The following is a 15363-nucleotide window of genomic DNA, read 5'->3' on the forward strand; positions in this document are numbered from 1 at the left end:
TTTCTGTATTTGTAAGCTATTCTGTAGTCAATAAACTGCTTTACTCTACTGGTGTTGTTTTATGCTATTAATGATACACCTTCAACATGTATTTGAACTCTCAAATTATTGGGGTTTGAGGCAACAAACAATAAATGTTATAGACATTAGTGGTTAATAATGAAATAATGTGTTTCCTAATCATTGGAAGGGGAGTGTTGTATTAAATAAAGTAACCCTTTGTTTATGTACAGTATTTTATTTGACAGTAGCTCTGTAATCCAGCACACTGTATAATCCTGTCCAAAACAATGTTGAATGAACAGGTTTTACTGTAACATTAATGTACATAAGCATACTCTTCGAGCATTAGGACCATGGGGAGCATTCAGTCAGTCTGTTGCCCTCATTGCTCGTGCATTGTGGGAAGGATATTTAGGGTCCTCTGAACACTTTTAGGTTTGCATTATTTTATAGGCAGACAGACAATGGTGAGAATTATTAACTGAATTTATGAACTCAATTTATTATTGTTTAAGCCTACGATAAAGTAAAACATTTACAATGCAGCTAATGAAGCAGTACCCAGTATTATTATCATATATTATATAATTATACATTATTAAATTTGTATAGAACCCAAAGCCCATCGTACACCTTCTTTACTGGGAAATCCCAAATCGGTAAAGACCGTTTTTTAGTTTTTTTTTTTATTGTTTTGGTTTTTGCAATACGTTTTTGTCGAATTTGGTTTTAAAAAGGTGATTTCTTTGCATTGGAACAATAGCTGAGTAAACTCAAACTCAACACACCTTAACAATACTGGAGTGATTACAATAAGAACCACTCTGAATGACTGTAGAAATCAAACTCAACACACCTTAACAATACTGGAGTGATTACAATAAGAACCACTCTGAATGACTGCAGAAATCAAACTCAACACACCTTAACAATACTGGAGTGATTACAATAAGAACCACTCTGAATGACTGCAGAAATCAAACTCAACACACCTTAACAATACTGGAGTGATTACAATAAGAACCAATCTGAATGACTGCAGAAATCAAACTCAACACACCTTAACAATACTGGAGTGATTACAATAAGAACCACTCTGAATGACTGTAGAAATCAAACTCAACACACCTTAACAATACTGGAGTGATTACAATAAGAACCACTCTGAATGACTGTAGAAATCAAACTCAACACACCTTAACAATACTGGAGTGATTACAATAAGAACCACTCTGAATGACTACAGGAAATCAAACTCAACACACCTTAACAATACTGGAGTGATTACAATAAGAACCACTCTGAATGACTGCAGAAATCAAACTCAACACACCTTAACAATACTGGAGTGATTACAATAAGAACCACTCTGAATGACTGCAGAAATCAAACTCAACACACCTTAACAATACTGGAGTGATTACAATAAGAACCACTCTGAATGACTGCAGGAAATCAAACTCAACACACCTTAACAATACTGGAGTGATTACAATAAGAACCACTCTGAATGACTGTAGAAATCAAACTCAACACACCTTAACAATACTGGAGTGATTACAATAAGAACCACTCTGAATGACTGCAGAAACCAAACTCAACACACCTTAACAATACTGGAGTGATTACAATAAGAAGCACTCTGAATGACTGCAAAAATCAAACTCAACACACCTTAACAATACTGGAGTGATACAATAAGAACCACTCTGAATGACTGCAGGAAGTCAGAAAAGAAAACTAAGAAAATGTCATTAAAGCTGCTGACCCTGAATGAAAACAATTGTCAAGGAAATTAAACTTCTTGTGATAAATAATAGTATGTTATTTCTAATTGATGTTTTAATTAATGTTGTTCTTTATGTGCCCGCTAGGGGGAGCTGCAAAAGGTAAAGCTACAATACAGACGAGAGTCTGGGCATTTAACCCAGAAAAAGTAAAAAGTAATATGAACAATATCATCACTAATAATAACAAGAATGAAAAAATACAAATACAGTGCATTGCAGGGGAAGACCCCATAGTCATTGTGGAAATAAACACATTGATTATTTAACAAACAGCCCCTTTGTTGTGCCATTGCTGATCCACTCTGATGTCTTGGAGCAGCTGAACCAGCATGCCTGTCCTTGCTACTATTACCTTGTTTCCACTGCAGGCCGGGTTGGTGCTGGCCAGCCCTGACCGGCCCAGGCCAACGCGTTTCTGTGGCTCAAAAGTTTGAGGATGCCCAGTGAGACCACATTAGTAATAACAGACTCTGGCTATTGCGCCTAAGCATTCAATATTCACTCTCTAGCCTGGAAAGAAAATTGTTACTCTGACCATAGAGGCAAACCTATAGCACAATGCAAAATATATGCAAAGAGATTGAAGAATTGAGGGGTAACAGAATCAGTGTTCAGCATGCAGCTGGCCAACCAAGAGGGGGAAGGAGGTTATGATTATTGGGAACAATCGTGCTGATGAATTAACACAAGGAGCAGTCAATTGCTATTTGAATTTCTGATAGATGGAGACAAATACTAGTTGGAGCAGGGAGTATTATGCAAACTGCTTAAAACCATTAAAAAAAGTAATACCTTATAAAGCAGGTAGACAGACCATACTGGTGGCAGCTCAACAAGAATGGCTAGGAAAAGAAAGTATACATTATACTATTTAACTTTAGAGTATAATTTAAATAAATGGAATTCTGTTTATAAGAATTTAAAAAAAGTAATACCTTATAAAGCAGGTAGACAGACCATACTGGTGGCAGCTCAACAAGAAATGCTTATTGGCTTAAATGATTTAGGAAAAGAAAGTTTACATTATACTATTTAACTTTAGAGCCTACCATGATTTTATTTTATTACATAAATTGAAAAAAAAACTTTAAAAACAAATGAGTAATAATACATTTGAACAGTAATGAAAGTACACACTTTTATATTATAAATGTGATTATTTTAATGGTTACATTTGGCTATCGTTAAAATAAAACTCAAACTTTTATGTTTTGCTTTTGTAAAAGGAATGTAACAAAATTATTGTCTTGACAAGTAAAGCAAAACCACTCAAAGAAAATAACAGGGATTTAAGAGAGCAGTTTGGAAGGTACGAAATGCTTATGACTGTTTATTGACAATTGCAAAACCAAAAAAGGAAGAGAGAAAAGAAAAGGGGAGAGTACAAAGAATATATATATATATATAGATAGATAGATAGATAGATAGATAGATAGATAGATAGATAGATAGATAGATAGATAGATAGATAGATAGATATAATTTCCTGTTAACACTTTCTCACATTCAGTTTTAATGTGTTCTAGGCGTTTTGCCAAATGGGAGAGATAAGGAGTTTAGTCTTTGTGTTTTACATGTATATGTAGTAACTTTTGCAAGTCTGTAACCTGGACTGGAAGAGGGAGTGAAACTTGCTTGGAAACCATAGCAACACTACAGGTACAGTGGAAGCAGCTAATGGGGTATGCTATTGTAAGCAATGAAATAAGTTTGAAGAAAAAATTAACTTCAAGGACAGTTGAGCCTGTCTTGGTTTTAGAGATTATACACAGCTCATTAAGACCTATGGGTTTTTGTAACATCTTTTTGAGAAAATAAATAACATGTTTAGCAACTTGGAAGTTTATTTTTCAAGTTTGTGAGATGTATTGAGAGGAACGTTATTAGAAAAACGTGGCGGAACTGCCGAGAATCTCTATACAGCAGAGTTTTGCTGTTTTGACCATGTTGCAGCGGCAAAACTAAATAACTTAGAAGTACCATTCCACTTTAAACAAAGTTTTAAGCTTTCTTAGATCAAATGTGAAAAAAAACGTAAATACCTCTTATACACATTGAGATATAAGTCGTCAAACCAAGGTAAAAAAAATTGTCATTCTCCTTTTTTTCCATCATCATCATCATCATCATCATCATCTTCATCATCATCATCATCATCATCATCCGTTCCTTACTAACGAAAAAAATAAAATAAAACACCTGCGGGGTTCGAAGCTGCATCACGAGAATTGTACACGAGAAACGCTTTAGCCATCTGCGCCGCGCGACAGCTGTTGGATCGTCCCAGTTTTGATGCGTACATCCGGGCTTGACGAGTTTGCACAAAAGGATTTGCTCGACAAAATCTTTAGCGCACGGTTTTAAAATCAGAAGTTATCCGGTTACATTGAGAAAAAAATGGTCTGACTCGATTTTACATGTTGGTCTACATCAAAATAAACCAGGGAACGCAAGCACTTTGATATCCATACCAGTTACACGAAGCTATTTATTATGTTTTGAAACGCACATAACGCCCCCAAAAATAAAATAAAATCCAGAGGTTCGAACGTGCAACCCGCTGCGCCTCTAGGTAGCTGTTGAAATGTATTTAAATTTTTAAACGGACATAAATTAATAAATGGCAAACCAGGAAAATACATGTCACTAATCGATTTGGTTGATATTTGTTTAGGCCTACCCATATATTATAAAAAATATAGCCTATTTGTCATAGAATATGACGCTCGTGAGCCATGACTTACTACATATTAGAGGGTCATAGGTTCAATCCCTGGTGGGGGACACACTGCTCCTTTACCTATTCCACCAGAAAAGAATATTGATTCCACTTTAAACATAAAGTTTGAAGCTTTCTTAGACCAAATATGTGAACAAAACGTAAATACCTCTTATACACATTTAGATATATTAAGATATAAGTCGTCAAACTAAGGTAAAATGTGTCCTTTTTATCATCACCATCATCATCATCACCATCATCTTCCGTTCTCTACTTTTTATATGTAGTGATCTTGGAAAACAATAACTAAAGAACGGGATATGTACCAGTCATGGCATTTCATATGTTGGTCAACATCTAAGTAAACCAGAGAAATCAAGCACTTTGACATACATACCAGTTATATTACGGAAATTTATTGTTTTAAAACAGCACATATCACGGAAAAAAAAAAACTAAAAAGAAACCTGCAGGGTTCAGGGCTCCCGAGTGGCGCATCCTGTAAAGGTGCTCTGCGTGGAGTGCAGGATGCGCTCTATAGCCTGGACGTCCCCTGTTCGAGTCCAGGCTGTTCCACAGCCCACCGTGGACGGGTGCTCCCAGGGGGGTGGCTACAACATAATGCATTACATATAGAGATATACACCCATATATTGCATATTATTTATATACAGTGGCTTTCAAAAGTATTCACCCCCCTTGGACTTTTCCACATTTTATGGTGTTACAACATGGATTCAAAATGGATTTAATTAGGAGTTTTTGCTACTGATCAACACAAAAAAAGTCCATCATGTCAAAGTGAAAAATAAAATCTAAATTCTAAATTAATTACAAATACAAAACAGAAAATAATTGATCGCATAAGTATTCACCCCCTTGAGTCAATATTTGGCAGAGGCATCTTTGGCAGCAATTACAGCCAAGAGTCTATTTGGATAAGTCTCTACCAGCTTTGCACATCTGGACACTGCAATTTTTGCCCATTCTTCTTTGCAAAATTGCTCAAGCTCCGTCAAGTTGGATGGGGACCTTTGGTGAACAGTAATTTTCAACTCTTTCCACATATTCTCAATTTGATTGAGGTCCGGGCTTTGACTGGGCCACTCCAGGACATTGTCCTTTTTGTTTTTAAGCCACTCCAGTGTGGCTTTGGCTGTATGTTTGGGGTCATTGTCCTGCTGGAAGATGAAACTTCTCCCGTCCCAGGTCTCTTGCAGACTTTAGCAGGTTTTCCTCCAGGATTTCTCTGTACTTTGCTGCATCCATTTTGCCCTCTATCTTCACAAGCTTTCCAGGCCCTGATGCAGAGAAGCATCCCCATAGCATGATGCTGCCACCACCATGCTTCACGGTAGGGATGGTGTTCTCAGGATGTTGTGTGGTGTTAGGCTTGCGCCAAACATAGCGCTTAGCGTTGAGGCCAAAAAGCTCTATTTTGGTCTCATCAGAACATAGAATCTTCTTCCATGGTCTAAGAGTCTCCCACATGCCTTCTGGCAAACTCTAGCCGAGATTTGATGTGAATTTTTTTTCAACAATGACTTTCTTTTTGCCACTCTCCCATAAAGGCCAGTTTTGTGAAGCACCCGGGCTATTGTTGCTGTATGCACAGTGTCTCCCAGCTCAGCCGTGGAACACTGTAACTCCTTTAGAGTTGCCATAGGCCTCTTGGTGGCCTCCCTGACTAGTGCCCTTCTCGCCCGGATACTCAGTTTTTGTGGACGGCCTGTTCTAGACAGATTCACAGTTGTGCCATATTCTCTCCATTTCTTAATAATGGACTTTACTGTGCTCCGGGGGGATATTCAATGCCTTGGAAATGTTCTTATATCCTACCCCTGATTGCTGCTTTTGAAGAACCTTATTCCGGATTTGCTTTGAATGTTCCTTCGTCTTCATGATGTAGTTTTTGTTAGGAAATGTACTAACCAATTGTGGGACCTCCCAGAGAAGGTGTATTTATCCTGAAATCATGTGAAACACCTTAATTGCACACAGGTGGACTCCATTCAACTAATTATGTGACTTCTAAAGACAACTGGTTGCACCAGAGCTTATTTAGGGGTGTCATAGCAAAGGGGGTGAATACTTATGCAATCAATTATTTTCTGTTTTATATTTGTAATTAATTTAGAACAATTTGTAGATTTTATTTTTCACTTTGACATTATGGACTTTTTTGTGTTGATCAGTGGCAAAAACTCCTAATTAAATCCATTTTGATTCCATGTTGTAACTCAATAAAATGTGGAAAAGTCCAAGGGGGGTGAATACTTTTGAGAGCCACTGAATAGTTTCTATTCTTTAACTTTGTTTATTTACAGATTACCGGATAGTAACACATTCCTCCTGCAGTTACTGAACATGTTCCCAATCACAAGGACTGTGATTTCCAGTGTTGGGTCCGCATGGCCAGTCTTCAGGGAGAATGTGTCGCGTGCTTAGTGATGTCATTGATGATGTCAGGTGTGATGTCAGGTGTGATGGGAAACACACACATAAGGGTGCAGAGTTAAGGTTGTGTGGCTACCTGAACTTGCATTTTCCAAACCTTTGAACTTTTGCAACCAAACCTTAACGTTACTTTAACAGAGTTATTGCCATTCAATTTATTTATAACACAAGTAGGTTTTGTCTTTTTTATATTTATTTTTTTCATTTGTTTATGTATTAATCACTGTTTCTTTCTTTCTAATCTCATACACATGGATTGTCTTTATTCTGTTTTAGATGTGTACTGTCAGTTTTCTCATGTTATTGTATATGTGTGTGTGTTGGAGATTTTTACTTCACATCTGATCCCTCCTCATTTAATTGTCCAGTGAATTCTCATCCTCAGCAGTTTCATTTCTATACACTTTATAAAATCCACTCTTTAAAATGATGATTTTATTTTTTATTTTAATTGAATGTCTTACCTATCTTACTTGAATCTGCTAAATTCAGATTTTAGTTCTGCCTTTTTCACAATCTGTTTTTATTAGAGATGTCTTATTTATTTATTATGTGTTGTCAGTGCAGGGCAAGAAACCAGAATAAGATCTTCATGTCTTTATTATTATTATTATTATTATTATTATTATTATTATTATTATTATTATTATTATTATTATTATTATTTATTTATTTATTTCTTAGCAGACGCCCTTATCCAGGGCAACTTACAGGCGTAAACAAAAAATACATTTCAAGAATCACAGTACGAGTAATAATACAATTAAGAGCAAGATAAAATATAATGACTTCAGTTCTATTAAGTACAAGCATATTACAAAATACGATTCAATATCGGAGCAGATAACAGTGTCAGTGATAGTTACATCAGGATACGATTAAATGCGAAATACTACAGATTGAATAACACTTGTGGCAGATTACAGTACAGTACTCTGTAGAGTACAGGATTAAATGCAGACAAATAGGGAGCAGATAAGTGCAAGTAAAGCACATTTAAGGAAGATTTAGTTGCTTTACTCATGAATGATGTGTTTTGATATGTAATGTATTCCTTCACCCTAACCAACATTTTTAAACCAAATCTACGTAATCTCTACTCCCTGTTTTGCTGTTTGACCAATTAAAAAAATACATAAAAGCTATTGATTTAGATGCAACAAGAAACAACACTGCTGTGTTTAATTTATGTACAAAATAGATTCATTTTTGAAACCTGAGTCTTGAGAAATTAAATTAAAACCAATAGAAGGTTTTTACATGGCGTGCAGATGCGGCGCTGACAAGAGGGCGCTGAATTTAACTCTCGCTATTCCTTATCCAATGCTGCCATCGTGTGGCCATTTAGTAGAACAGTTGGTTCTAAAAACTTTTTTTAAATTTGTTTTTATCTGAACACAGCTCAGTGACACGCGGTTGCTGGTGCCCTCTGCTGTTTGCAATGAATAGTACAGGTAGTGAAATCAGCAATTACTTTATTATTTATTGATGGATGGATTGATTGATTGATTAATCGATTTCTTAGCAGACGCCCTGATCCAGGGCGATTTACAATTGTTACAAGTTATCACAGTACAAAGGATCACGTTATAAAAGATCACATTACAGAATATCATAATACAGATAAGAGCAGCTATGCAAGTACAATAAGATCAATTCAAGTAAGAGCAAAATAATAAAGCACACAGTAAATTATAAGAGTGAATTCGACCAAGAGCAGCTAAACCTGATAGTAACTATTTGCTTATATGAGTCCAGTAAGAACAGGCAGTAAGCATGATAAATGCATGAGAATGATTTCAAATAAGAGCAATTACAGAAAACATTATTATTTATACACACAGTACTCTCCTGGTTATCCTGTAAATATTCTGTTTGCTGTATTTAAAGAATGTATCTGAAATGTCTATTTTTGCACAGGGGTTAAGGTGAATACGAGTCATTTCAAAAGGCAACTGCTGGATAGATAGATAGATATAAATTACAACAAACAGTTCTAGTAAATGGCCACACGATGGCAGCATTGGATAAGGAATAGCGAGAGCTGCGTTCTGCCCGTCTCCATGACGACCAGGTTTACAGCACAGGAAGCCCCGCGACCCGACACCTCCCCATGTGAGTTTAATTATTTATTCTTAAAACCAATACTATTTTAATCCACAACAGTGACTGATAAAACAGCCTTTGTACAGCAATTGCCCTGCAGTCTCCAGGTAAGGGAGCTGTGTGGGTGCTGGAGTGCGCTGCAGAGCAGATTTCCACTCGATAAGACAGGGGAATATAAAGGATGTTGTATTCAGAGCTGACTCTGCGATTTAGTGTGTTGATATATATTGAAACCACTGAAGCTGTTTAAACAAAAAAAAGTAAAGAAAATGTACATGATCTCTAACTTGCTGTTTGACAATTAAAAATTCAAAAATATAACCATGTGTGATGCTTATTTCCCTACAAGCCCTTGTCTTTAACCACGCGAGCACAGACTCTTATGGGGGTTTGAAACATCACTTAGCGCGGATCCTTACTCATGTCTATCCCACAGAAGTTCCCTGGCTGTAGTTTATGTGGCTGTTCTTTGACCTTATGCAGTGTTATAGGAGTGTGCAGAGCTGCTAGACTGTGATGGTTGATTCTAGTGTGTGCAGAGCTGCTAGTCTGTGATGGTTGATTCTAGTGTGTGCAGAGCTGCTAGTCTGTGATGGTTGATTCTAGTGTGTGCAGAGCTGCTAGTCTGTGATGGTTGGTTCTAGTGTGTGCAGAGCTGCTAGTCTGTGATGGTTGATTCTAGTGTGTGCAGAGCTGCTAGTCTGTGATGGTTGATTCTAGTGTGTGCAGAGCTGCTAGTCTGTGATGGTTGATTCTAGTGTGTGCAGAGCTGCTAGTCTGTGATGGTTGGTTCTAGTGTGTGCAGAGCTGCTAGTCTGTGATGGTTGATTCTAGTGTGTGCAGAGCTGCTAGTCTGTGATGGTTGGTTCTAGTGTGTGCAGAGCCGCTAGTCTGTGATGGTTGATTCTAGTGTGTGCAGAGCTGCTAGTCTGTGATGGTTGGTTCTAGTGTGTGCAGAGCCGCTAGTCTGTGATGGTTGATTCTAGTGTGTGCAGAGCTGCTAGTCTGTGATGGTTGATTCTAGTGTGTGCAGAGCTGCTAGTCTGTGATGGTTAATTTTAGTGTGTGCACAGCTGACTGCTAGTCTCTGTGTAAAAAAGTGCCTCCTATTTTCTGTTCTGAATGCCCCTTTATCTAAACTCCATTTGTGACCCCTGGTCCTTTTTTCATTTTTCAGGTTGAAAAAGTCTGCGGGTTCGTTGCCCCTTTAAAACACCGACCCAGGACACAGAAATTGAGTTTAATTCACAAAACAAAACAGAAAAGCACCTAGCTCTATACGAGCACTAACTAGACACACAGAAACCTAACCTATAACAGGACGTTTCCGCCGTTTACCTGTAACAAAACAAAAAGCTTTAACACAACCACACCCCCTCCCTGCTGTGTTACACTCCCTTTTTGTGGATCGGTATTACGTTTGCTATTTTCCAGTCTGTCGGTACAACCCCTGTGTCAAGAGACTGTTGCATGATCTTGGTTAGCGGTTTGTAAATAACTTCTTTCATTTCTTTGAGTACTATTGGGAGGATCTCATCCGGCCCAGGGGATTTGTTTATTTTAAGAGCTCCTAGTCCCTTTGACACTTCAACAAAAGGATATTGCTGCTCTAGAAAGAGTGCAAAGAAGAGCAACCAGAATTATCCCAGGTTTAAAAGGCATGTCATATGCAGACAGGCTAAAAGAATTGAATCTATTCAGTCTTGAACAGAGAAGACTACTCGGCAATCTGATTCAAACATTCAAAATCCTAAAAGGTATAGACAATGTCAACCCAGGGGACTTTTTCAACCTGCAAAAACAAACAAAGACCAGTGGTCACAAATGGAGATTAGATAAAGGGGCATTCAGAACAGAAAATAGGAGACACTTTTTTTACACAGAGAATTGTGAGGGTCTGGAACCAACTCCCCAGTAATGTTGTTGAAGCTGACACCCTGAGATCCTTCAAGAAGCTGCTTGATGAGATTCTGGGATCAATAAGCTACTAACAACCAAACAAGCAACATGGGCTGAATGGGGCCTCCTCTTGTTTGGAAACTTTCTTATGTTCTGCTAAAGTTATTTAAAACTGGATAGGAACAGGTCGACATGTGGGGCATGTTGTCTGTGTCCTCCTTTGTGAAAAGTAATCATTTAATATACTTGCTATTTTTTCGTCTTCTGCTAAGAAATAAATAAATAAATAAATAAATAAATAAATAATAGCTGAATTATTAATTGTAGATAATACTTAGAATACCAGATACACATTTAGCATTAAAAAGCAATCCATGTGATTTCTTTACCAGTCGTTCATTATTTTGTGTATCAGCCTCCACACAAAGCCGAGCGCAGTGCGGTATACTGTAATGATGCTCCAGTCAGTCTGCCCGGACTGCACCTGAACCATCTTAAAAACACGAAGCCTCCAATAAGCTCATTTGTAAAAGTTAGTAAAGAATGGCGCTATATAATCTAAGGAAGCTGAATGTGAACTCCTAGCTGGAGCAACGAGAGAGGGAGAGAGGGGGCGGGGCAGAGAAGGAGGCGGAGACGCTGCTAGGCAACCGGCTCCTGAACATTCCACTCCGCTGAGCAGAGACCGTTAGGATTTAAAAATGCCAAAGTTCCGAGCGGCGTCAGGCGCTTCGTTTAATTAACACACCGTTGCTGGCATTTTAATTTTGAAGATAACCATATTTTAAATACTCAAATAGCTCTGTATTAAAAAGCACTTTACTTCAGTTCCAGACCGTTTTCCAACAAATAAAAGAAGGTACGTATTTATAAATAGTATATTTGTTATGATATTAAGAGTAAACGAATGTGCTACAGTTTGGTGTGTAAGTTATTTATTTATAAAATGTTGTAGTGTGTTTATAAAATGTTGTTAATATTAATATGTTATTGTTTTCTCAAAATAACATCCATACATTATCAGTTCATCTGCTTGTGTAATCAAATCTCAATATTACTCGTCAGTAATTCATACATAGACACGCTGTGGTAACTTCAAGAAGTTAAAATGTAAGGCTTGATTACAAATAAATAAATAAATAAATACATTAATAACGACATGAAACAAAAATACGTCTTGGTAGCTCATAGGTATTTAAATTACAAACTGCGACCCGTTTTAGAAATGGATTTATATACTAACTGCCGTATTAATCTAAAATGATATTTCAAAGTGTTTGAGGTGCAGACTCGCATAGGTGATTTGTAAAATCCAGTAGTGTTGTAGCGGTCCGTGTGTTTGTGTTTCGTGTTGTGTATTCGCTCTTGTCTCCCCTGTCTGGGTGCTGTTATTACCGCTGTATTGTGTTCCTCCCCTCGTCTGTATTCCCTGTAGCTGCGGGTTCGCTCTGTCTCTGGCTGTGCGAGCTGTCCTGCACGCAGGGTGCGCCCTGCTCCCTGTCAATGGCTGTTAGTTGTGTGTGCCCATTGGTCCTGGTGTGCGGCTGGGGACCAATGGGATAGCTGTTCGCTCCGGCACACGATTAGCATAAAGGGGCGGAGCTGAGTTATAAAAGGGGGCGTTGCACGCAATGTTTGTTGTTGTTCCAGGTTAAGCTGCGAAGCGTGTAGAGCAGTGAGCTTTAGCGTGCTGAGAGATAGCTTCTTAAATAAAGCTTTGAACCTGAAAGCAGAGTGTTGTCTCCTTCTCTTCTGCCTAGTGCGTGAAACGCTACATGTGTTAAGAAACTATAACGTCACATTACTTACCACTCGGGGGAAACAGAAATTATTCATTTGGAAAGAATTCGCTGTGAGATTATTTGGATAAATACTCAGAATTATTGATGTGTGGACTTTTGATTAAAATATACCCACATGTATTTTTGTTTCATGTCGTAATTTATTTTATTTATTTATTTATTTAAACTTTAACTGGTGCTTTCATTTGAAGCTCTTGCTGGTGCCACGGCTTGTCTCTGTATCTATTCACTGATATTTGAGATTGTGTTTAGCACACACTAGCAGCTGAGCTGATAATCTTATTGATGTTATTTTGTGTAAACAATAACACGTTATACTGTATTACAAAAAAAAAAGACTGAGGAGGAGGCAGTGTGGTTCAGTGGTTAAAATCCCTTGTAACTAGAAGGTCACGGGTTCACATCCCACCACTGCCGCTGCCTGGCTTGCTGTGTGACCATGAGCAAGTCACTGAACCTGCTTGTGCTCCATCCTGTGGATGAGATGTTAAATCAATGTCCTATTGGAAGTGACAGTTCACAGACTACATCTTAAAGCGCTTTGTGATGGTGGTCCACTATGAAAGGTGCTATATAAAGACATTATTATTATTATTTTTAAAGTATACTGAGCCGTGCAGGTGATTTCATAGGTTGTCATGGCAGCACCGCTCATCACGGGAGTGGTTATCCGGGACAAACGCTTCCTTCGCTGGGTCGGAGAAACGCTGGAGTTCCGCTGGCTTCTCAATAAGGATCCCGAGGTATCCAACCTGAATATCTAAATCAATACAGTGTGACATCTAAACCTAATGACTACATTAATTATTATTATTATTATTATTATTATTATTATTATTATTATTATTAATAAACCTATTGCTAATTAAGCAGTAATACACGACAGGGTGTGTGTGTGTGTGTTATCATGAGGTAATATAACATCGCCTTGGGTGCGTTGTGAGGCACTAGATGAAGTGGAGTCCTTCAACCGCCCAGGAAGTGGTGATATATCTCATGATAACACACAGACCCTGGCGTGTATTATTCCTATTATTAAATTGGTCTGTGAGTGTGTTGTTGTTGGTAAATGAAGAAGACTTTAAACTTTATTTTAATATTTGTTATGTGTCTCCCCTTCCACTGAGAGAAGTAGTTCCACAGTAACTAACATTGTTAGATTAACAATTAAACATTGATTTCAAACCGTTTTGTATAATATTTTCTTTTTCGGGGACTTTGATAATAGTTTCTTGTTCAGTCTTTGTAGATATTGAACTGGATCATTGTTTTAACGTGTATGTCTGGGTTTTGTCCAGTAGATGGCGCTGCTGCTGTTGTGACGTTTTGTTTAAATCAAATGTCAATGTTCTTTTCAGTTAGCCAGTCACGGAAAACTTTCATAGCCCATTCTGTCTGGCGCTTGGTGTTTCCCTCAGTTATATTCATTTCTAGGTTGTCTAAATCTGCTTCATTTACCGCAGTATGGCGAGATGTTGACATTTTCTTTTGTAGTTAATCTCAGGGATTGCTGTCATGCTGACTGACTCGAGTGGTGTTGTAGTTAATCTCAGGGATTGCTGTCATGTTGACTCGAGTGGTGTTGTAGTTAATCTCAGGGATTGCTGTCATGCTGACTGACTCGAGTGGTGTTGTAGTTAATCTCAGGGATTGCTGTCATACTGACTCGAGTGGTGTTGTAGTTAATCTCAGGGATTGCTGTCATGCTGACTCGAGTGGTGTTGTAGTTAATCTCAGGGATTGCTGTCATGGTGACTCGAGTGGTGTTGTAGTTAATCTCAGGGATTGCTGTCATGCTGACTGACTCGAGTGGTTTTGTAGTTAATCTCAGGGATTGCTGCCATGCTGACTCGAGTGGATTTGTAGTTAATCTCAGGGATTGCTGTCATGCTGACTGACTCGAGTGGTGTTGTAGTTAATCTCAGGGATTGCTGTCATGCTGACTGACTCGAGTGGTGTTGTAGTTAATCTCAGGGATTGCTGTCATGCTGACTGACTCGAGTGGTGTTGTAGTTAATCTCAGGGATTGCTGTCATGTTGACTCGAGTGGTGTTGTAGTTAATCTCAGGGATTGCTGTCATGCTGACTGACTCGAGTGGTGTTGTAGTTAATCTCAGGGATTGCTGTCATGTTGACTCGAGTGGTGTTGTAGTTAATCTCAGGGATTGCTGTCATGCTGACTGACTCGAGTGGTGTTGTAGTTAATCTCAGGGATTGCTGTCATACTGACTCGAGTGGTGTTGTAGTTAATCTCAGGGATTGCTGTCATGCTGACTCGAGTGGTGTTGTAGTTAATCTCAGGGATTGCTGTCATGCTGACTCGAGTGGTGTTGTAGTTAATCTCAGGGATTGCTGTCATGCTGACTGACTCGAGTGGTTTTGTAGTTAATCTCAGGGATTGCTGCCATGCTGACTCGAGTGGATTTGTAGTTAATCTCAGGGATTGCTGTCATGCTGACTGACTCGAGTGGTGTTGTAGTTAATCTCAGGGATTGCTGTCATGCTGACTGACTCGAGTGGTGTTGTAGTTAATCTCAGGGATTGCTGTCATGCTGACTGACTCGAGTGGTGTTGTAGTTAATCT

General features: G+C 38.3%; 2 protein-coding genes across 3 annotated transcripts in view; one reads left to right on the forward strand and one right to left on the reverse strand.

Moving 5' to 3' along the window:
- The window catches only part of LOC117965866 (butyrophilin subfamily 1 member A1-like), a 486786-nt gene that overhangs the window by 230415 nt on the left and 241008 nt on the right, over window positions 1–15363 (forward strand). Inside the window, exon 1 of one of the 2 annotated variants that reach the window (XM_059015803.1) lies at window positions 11694–11836. The exons of the other annotated variant lie outside the window; for it this stretch is intronic. The gene's annotated coding sequence lies outside the window, so the exon portion shown is untranslated. Of the gene's footprint in view, window positions 1–11693; window positions 11837–15363 lie in introns of those variants that run through there. 2 annotated transcript variants of the gene reach the window in all.
- LOC117407797 (butyrophilin subfamily 1 member A1-like) overlaps window positions 1–15363 on the reverse strand; it is a 422535-nt gene that overhangs the window by 187124 nt on the left and 220048 nt on the right. The window lies entirely within an intron of this gene.

Source organism: Acipenser ruthenus, chromosome 51, assembly GCF_902713425.1.
Source record: "Acipenser ruthenus chromosome 51, fAciRut3.2 maternal haplotype, whole genome shotgun sequence".
NCBI lineage: Eukaryota > Metazoa > Chordata > Actinopteri > Acipenseriformes > Acipenseridae > Acipenser > Acipenser ruthenus.